The sequence below is a fragment of the Hemitrygon akajei genome, chromosome 20 (assembly GCF_048418815.1).
Source record: "Hemitrygon akajei chromosome 20, sHemAka1.3, whole genome shotgun sequence".
NCBI lineage: Eukaryota > Metazoa > Chordata > Chondrichthyes > Myliobatiformes > Dasyatidae > Hemitrygon > Hemitrygon akajei.
The window spans coordinates 20432287-20438286 of NC_133143.1; the positions used below are offsets into that span (position 1 = coordinate 20432287).

The window sequence follows — 6000 nt, forward strand, 5'->3', positions numbered from 1 at the left end:
GATGGCTGGTATTTACAGGATTCCCTGTGAATGCAGTGCAGGGTACATCAACCATACAGGAGTCACAGCAGAAACTCACATCAAAGAGTAGAGGAGGTGTACTGTATCTGTTTGATTACCCAAAGAAAATGGTGGTAGCAGAACATTGCATTTGCAATGGCCATAGGATTGACTTCAACAGCACAAAACTACAGTGCCATGCCAATGGTTTTAGGGACCACCTGGTGAAGGAAGCCATTGAAATAAAGCTAGAGGAAAAGAATTTTAACAAAGATGAACGTCTCACTCCTAGTAAGAACTGGAATTCAATTGTAAACAAGGTGGAACAATGGAAACCTGATTGGATGAGGACTAACCAATCAGGAGGGTAGGACATTGGGGGTATAAATACCACCAGACTAGAAATGCCTGGGCATATCCCTAATGAAGATGGCAGAGTTTGTCATCGAAACATTAGTTAAAAATCGATATCTGTACCCAGCTGGAAGCCCAAGAAGAGTTTATTTGTCATATACGCCGGGAAAACACTAGATCCTTTTTCGACAACCTTGTGCAACAATAGTAAGACCAAGGAATTGACTGTGAAGTCATGTGAACATGCACCAGCCTCAATGAAGAGTCAGCAGTGGAAAGTTGCCAACTTCCAAGTTCCTAGTTGTCAACATCTCTAAGATCGGTCCTGAACCTAACATGTTGATGCAATTACGAGGAAGGTATGCTCATTAGGAGTTTGAGGAGATTTGGTATGTAACCAAGGACTCTAGCAAATCTCTGGAAATGTTCCATGGTGAGCATTCTGACTGATTGCATTACCATCTGGTATGGCGGCTCCAATGCACAGAATTAGAAAAAGCTGCAGTGGGTTGTCAGCCAGCCCCAACCTGGCAACTAACATCCACCCCCCCCCCCATAGAAGATGTCTTAAAAAGGCGATCTCTCAAGAAGGTGGCATCCATAATTAAGGACCCTCATCACCCAGGGCATGCCCTCTTCTCGTTAGTACCATCAGGAAAAAAATACAACAGCCTGAAGACATACACTCAATGTTTTAGGAACAACTTCTTCCCCTCTGCCATCATATTTTTTCTCTCTTTTTAACACCACTTATTATTTTATATATACTCAGTGGCCACTTTATTAGTACACCTGCTCGTTAACACAAATATCTAATCAGCCAACGTCATGTGGCAGCAATTCAATGCATAAAAGCATGCAGACATGGTCAAGAGGCTCTGTTGTTGTCCCAACCAAATAGCAAATTGGGGAATCAGAAAGAAATATGACTTTTGTGACTGATCATGGACTGATTGTTGGTGCCAGATAGGATGGTTTGAGTATCTCAGTAGCTGCAGATCTCCCGAGATTTTTATGCAGATTTTAACAGTCTCTGGTGTTTACAGGGAATGGTGCAAAAGAAAAAAAATCCAACAAGTGGCAGGTGTGGGTGAAAACACTTCATTAATGTGAGGGGTTAATGAAGTTCGGAGTTCAATGCTGACATTACCTGTACAGAATCTTTACATCCTCCCACAGTCCAAAGACGTACTGGTTATTAGGTTCCAACACGAGGAAATCTGCAGATGCTGGAAATTCAAACAACACACACAAAATGCTGGTAGAACACAGCAGGCTAGGCAGCATCTATAGGGAGAAGCGCTATCGACGTTTCGGGCCGAGACCGTTCGTCAGGACTAACCGAAAGGAAAGGGTCTCAGCCTGAAACGTCGACAGCACTTCTCCCTATAGATGCTGCCTGGCCTGCTGTGTTCTACCAGCATTTTGTGTGTGTTGCTGGTTATTAGGTTGCTTGGTTACTGTAAATTAAGGGTTAAGTCACGGGCGCTGGGGCAGTGTGGCTCAAAGGGTGGGGAGGGTCTATTCTGCATTGTATGACTCAATAAAATAAATAAACAGAGGAATTGAGCAAGTAATTCTAATCTAGTGCACCATAAAAAAATGAATTGTGAAATTCTTGTTAATCTGATTTTTTTTTAAAGTAGTTGTTTTTTTATAACTGGCTCATAAACAACTATTTAATTCTGCATGAGTCAGTGAAAGATGCTTTGCCTTAACAAAAACTAAAAGTAGCTTAAAAATTTAGCTGTTCAAATATCTTGCAGGGCAGGAGCCATTGTATCTTTGTGATAGCTACCATCTCACAACTCATCATTTCTCTGATCCTGCCCTCTTGTGCACCCGGGTTTCTTGGCTCTACTTAATAGGCTATTTTCATCTCCTGTTAAAGGTGATAAGAGAAATTCATGATAGTAATACAATAATGTAAAGACTTTGGAGAAGGTCCAAAAGAGATGTCCAACATGATTCCAGGTTTAAGGGAATATATTTATGTAGATGGACTGGAGGAGCTCAGGTTGTTCTTGAGGCAGAGCTAGTAGCAATGAGATCCAGTGGAGGTGTCTAGAACCACAAAGGTCAGGTGGAACAAACATTGTTTTCCCTGGAAGGAGAGTGAAATAAAGACAAGGAACACAGAATGAAAGTAGTTGGTAAAACAGACACGAGGAACAGTACAACACGTGGCAAGAGACTGGAATACACAGCCAGCGGTACGAGTGGAGGCAGATTTAATTGTGATCGAAACAGAGCTGCTGAATACGAAAGGAAAGAAAAAAAACCCTATCTATGGGGAGATGGCGCGAGAGTGGGGCCAATTTGATAGACTACTACGTACAAACATTCGACGGGCCGAAAGTCTTCCTTGGCGCTGTTATATTTCAAATCTAGCTGCTACGCTATGCAGTATATCACAAAATATAAAATGATACAACTAACATTTTCAAACAACAACACACACAAAATGCTGGTAGAACACAGCAGGCTAGGCAGCATCTATAGGGAGAAGCGCTATCGACGTTTCGGGCCGAGACTCGTCGCAACTAACATTTTAACACGAGTAGCACCAGGAAGTACAACTGCATCAACGTACTGGTTTGATAATATCATAAAATTACAAGAAAAAAACTGTAAGAAAGATTGACCAAATTGAAATAAAAACGGAAGCGACCGACTCAAATGAGGTTAATGATCTTTTGGACAAGCCTGCGGGGTAAGTTTACACAATGCTTGAAAAAGGAAGCTAGGCATGTCGCCTTAAATACCTCTAGTAACTTGGAAAATGACCTTTTTCGACAGCCGGTCAGAATGGAGGACGGGTTCTTTCTACCGAGAAGAAACCTCACGTTTCCTCGATCACGCACAGCACTCCCGAGATATACCGAGGCGCTGCTTTTCTACACAAAAACGTTTACACATCGCTAATAGGTAGACCAGCGATTGTAAAAGATGTCAGTCTCCGCACCGAATATCTAAGTTGGAATGAAAGGCCAAGAAGTGCGCAAAATTAGGCAGGCAGCAGCAGAGAAGTGATGGGCGAATTTCCAAACAGCAGCAGCCCGGCCACGCAAGAACACGTTTACTTAAGTCCGAGTAGTGACCACGCGGCGGACTCACGACTCCTTTGTACAGCAGCTTTCCGTGTCGTTCACACGTGCACAGCTTACGCTAATTTTAAAAAATAGAATTTTGTGACGCTATTCCGGGCGGGAAAGGGCGATAAGGGGACACAATGAATTATAGAAGGTATATTTCATCATACACGCACATCTGCGTGGCGGGACCAGCGCAGGCCCGGATCTGCGATGATAACCCACGCCGTGTCGGATCGGAACACCAGACTCCATCCCAGACCCTTCCGAGACATGACAGAGCCGCCACACAAAGCCTGCCCGCGCCGAGCCGACGGCGGGCAGAGAATGGAAATTCAAACATACCAAGACACTCGAGCCTCGAAGGCGGGTTTCCTTTTAGCAGTAGCTATACCAGCTCAGTTTCTTTCTTTCTGCTTTATAGGACACAGGCGCTTTCTTCACGCATCCTTTAAGATCCGCTAAGTTTCACATAAAGGGGCTGAGCGGGACAGGCAGCGTGCGCCACGTCTTAAAGGCACAGGCATCAAACATTGAAGAGTCCATTGCAAGATACAACCCACATCCGCCCTCCTGTTGCTGTCAATATCTGAACGCTGTATCAACTATGCTATTTCTAACGCACTTATGAATATTGAGCAATTCTATGCGTTTGGTAGGAAAACTTGAAGTTTTATTTTAGATTTCTAACAACTGCTGTGTTCCTTCTCACAGTTCCGGCATTATTGTTTATCGTTCTCTCCCTCTCCTCTGCCCTCGTTTTTCTTCCTATTTACATCCCCTGAAGATAAATCAGTTACGATTAACAGGAGGCACAAGAGAGACTACGGATGCTCCGAATATGGAGCAAGTTAAATCTCTGCGATGCTTCAGCCTTGCTCTCTGAAATTTGTGTCATTTGTCCTACCTTGTTCCCAACCTGACCACTGGCATCCTCTCTCTCCACGCCTCTTCCTCCTCTGCACATTAACAATATAATTTTCTCAGTTTTCCAGTTCTGATCTCTGTGTTTCTCTCTCCACAATAATCAATGAGTTTTGTTTTAACTCAGCAACATCCTTTTATGGTGAAACACAGCAGGCCAGGCAACATCTGGCAACCGTTGAAGTTTCAGGCCCAAAAGGTCGACAGTGCTTCTCTCTATAGATGCTGCCTGGCATGTTGCGTTCCACCAGCATTTTGTGTGTGTTGCTTGAATTTCTAGCATCTGCAGATTTCCTGGTGTTTGCTTTTTAAACATCCTTTTATGTAGTGTATCTATTGAAACTTCTCAAAGCACCACATTAGCTTCACAAAATTGAATGCTAAACTGAGAAAATAAATCACAGAGGTAAAATAGGACTCAGGTTAGATTGAGATGAAATTATCTGCTTTTGACATAAAATTGGCAACATATTTTCTGGAGGCTGATAAATCATAGACACAGAATTTTCACACTGAGATCTGTTCAACCTCATGAAACTGGTTGTTTCACTGGGTATTTTTACTTATTTCTATTGCAAAATGTAAATCTGCCTTAAAATTTGACTTACCCCACATCGAAATTGGAAGATTAAAACTGTTCAACGATTTCCTATAAACTGGGTTGTCCTGGTAGATTAGAGACAGAAAGAGACTGAGTTTGCAGCTTTGAATCTTTCACTAGCATTGTCACAAACTAAACCACAATCAACAACTGAACATGCCTCTGCTTAAGTGGAGGAGGTTGAGAGCAGATTAAATGCTCCTGATGAAATACTGAAAATATATCACTGGAAAAATGGACATATAAATGTGTATGACATTTCTGAAAGATCACCTGTCCCGGAAAAGATATACTCTAGACTTTTAAAATTAGTAATGCAAGACACAATGATCAGTACAGGATCAGGCTATCAATTTCTAAACATCCTTGTCAATAGGTGTTTTGGCAGAGTACCAAGGTGAAGCCCTGTTTTAAACAAGATAAAGGAGAATGCATATACTCAAAGCCAATGGGTGAATGTATTGAACTCATTTTGATCTGAAGCACCTGAAGAGCTCCCAACATGGAAGAAGGCCAAGTCACCACAGTTCAGTGAGCTAATATTGATGGTGGAGTAATCTTTGTAGATATTTCTGAACAATAGCATATAAAAGCATCTATGAAGACAAAGAATGGGACAAAACAATTTCCATTGGCAGAAACACACACAAAATGCTGGAGGAACGCAACAGGCCAGGCAGCATCTATGGAAAGGAGCATTGTCGCCTTTCAGCAGGACTGGAGAAAAAAAGATGAGGAGCAGAGATAAAAAGTGGGGGAGGGGTGAGAGAAACAAAAGGTGATAGGTGAAACCTGAAGGGGGAGAGATGAAGTAAAGAGATGGAAATTGATTGGTGAAAGAGACAGAAGGCTATGGATGAAAGAAAAGGGGGGAGGAGCACCAGAGGGAGTTGATGGGTGAGCAAGGAGATAGGGTGAGAGAGGAAAAAGGGCATGGGGAATGGTGAAGGAGAGGGGACAGTGTGGGAGGCATTACCGGAAGTTCAAGAAATCGATGTTCATGCCAATAGATCAGAGGCTATCCAAATG

General features: G+C 42.7%; 1 protein-coding gene across 3 annotated transcripts in view; it reads right to left on the reverse strand.

The window, feature by feature from the left end:
- The window catches only part of LOC140713622 (Y+L amino acid transporter 2), a 67138-nt gene extending 63143 nt beyond the window's left edge, over positions 1 to 3995 (reverse strand). Inside the window, exons 1-2 of one of the 3 annotated variants that reach the window (XM_073023964.1) lie at positions 3120 to 3524; positions 1505 to 1583 (exon numbers count right to left, since the gene is read on the reverse strand). The gene's annotated coding sequence lies outside the window, so the exon portion shown is untranslated. Of the gene's footprint in view, positions 1 to 1504; positions 1584 to 3119; positions 3525 to 3791 lie in introns of those variants that run through there. The other 2 variants (XM_073023962.1, XM_073023963.1) reach the window with 2 other exon arrangements.
- Between the last annotated feature and the right edge of the window lie 2005 nt (positions 3996 to 6000).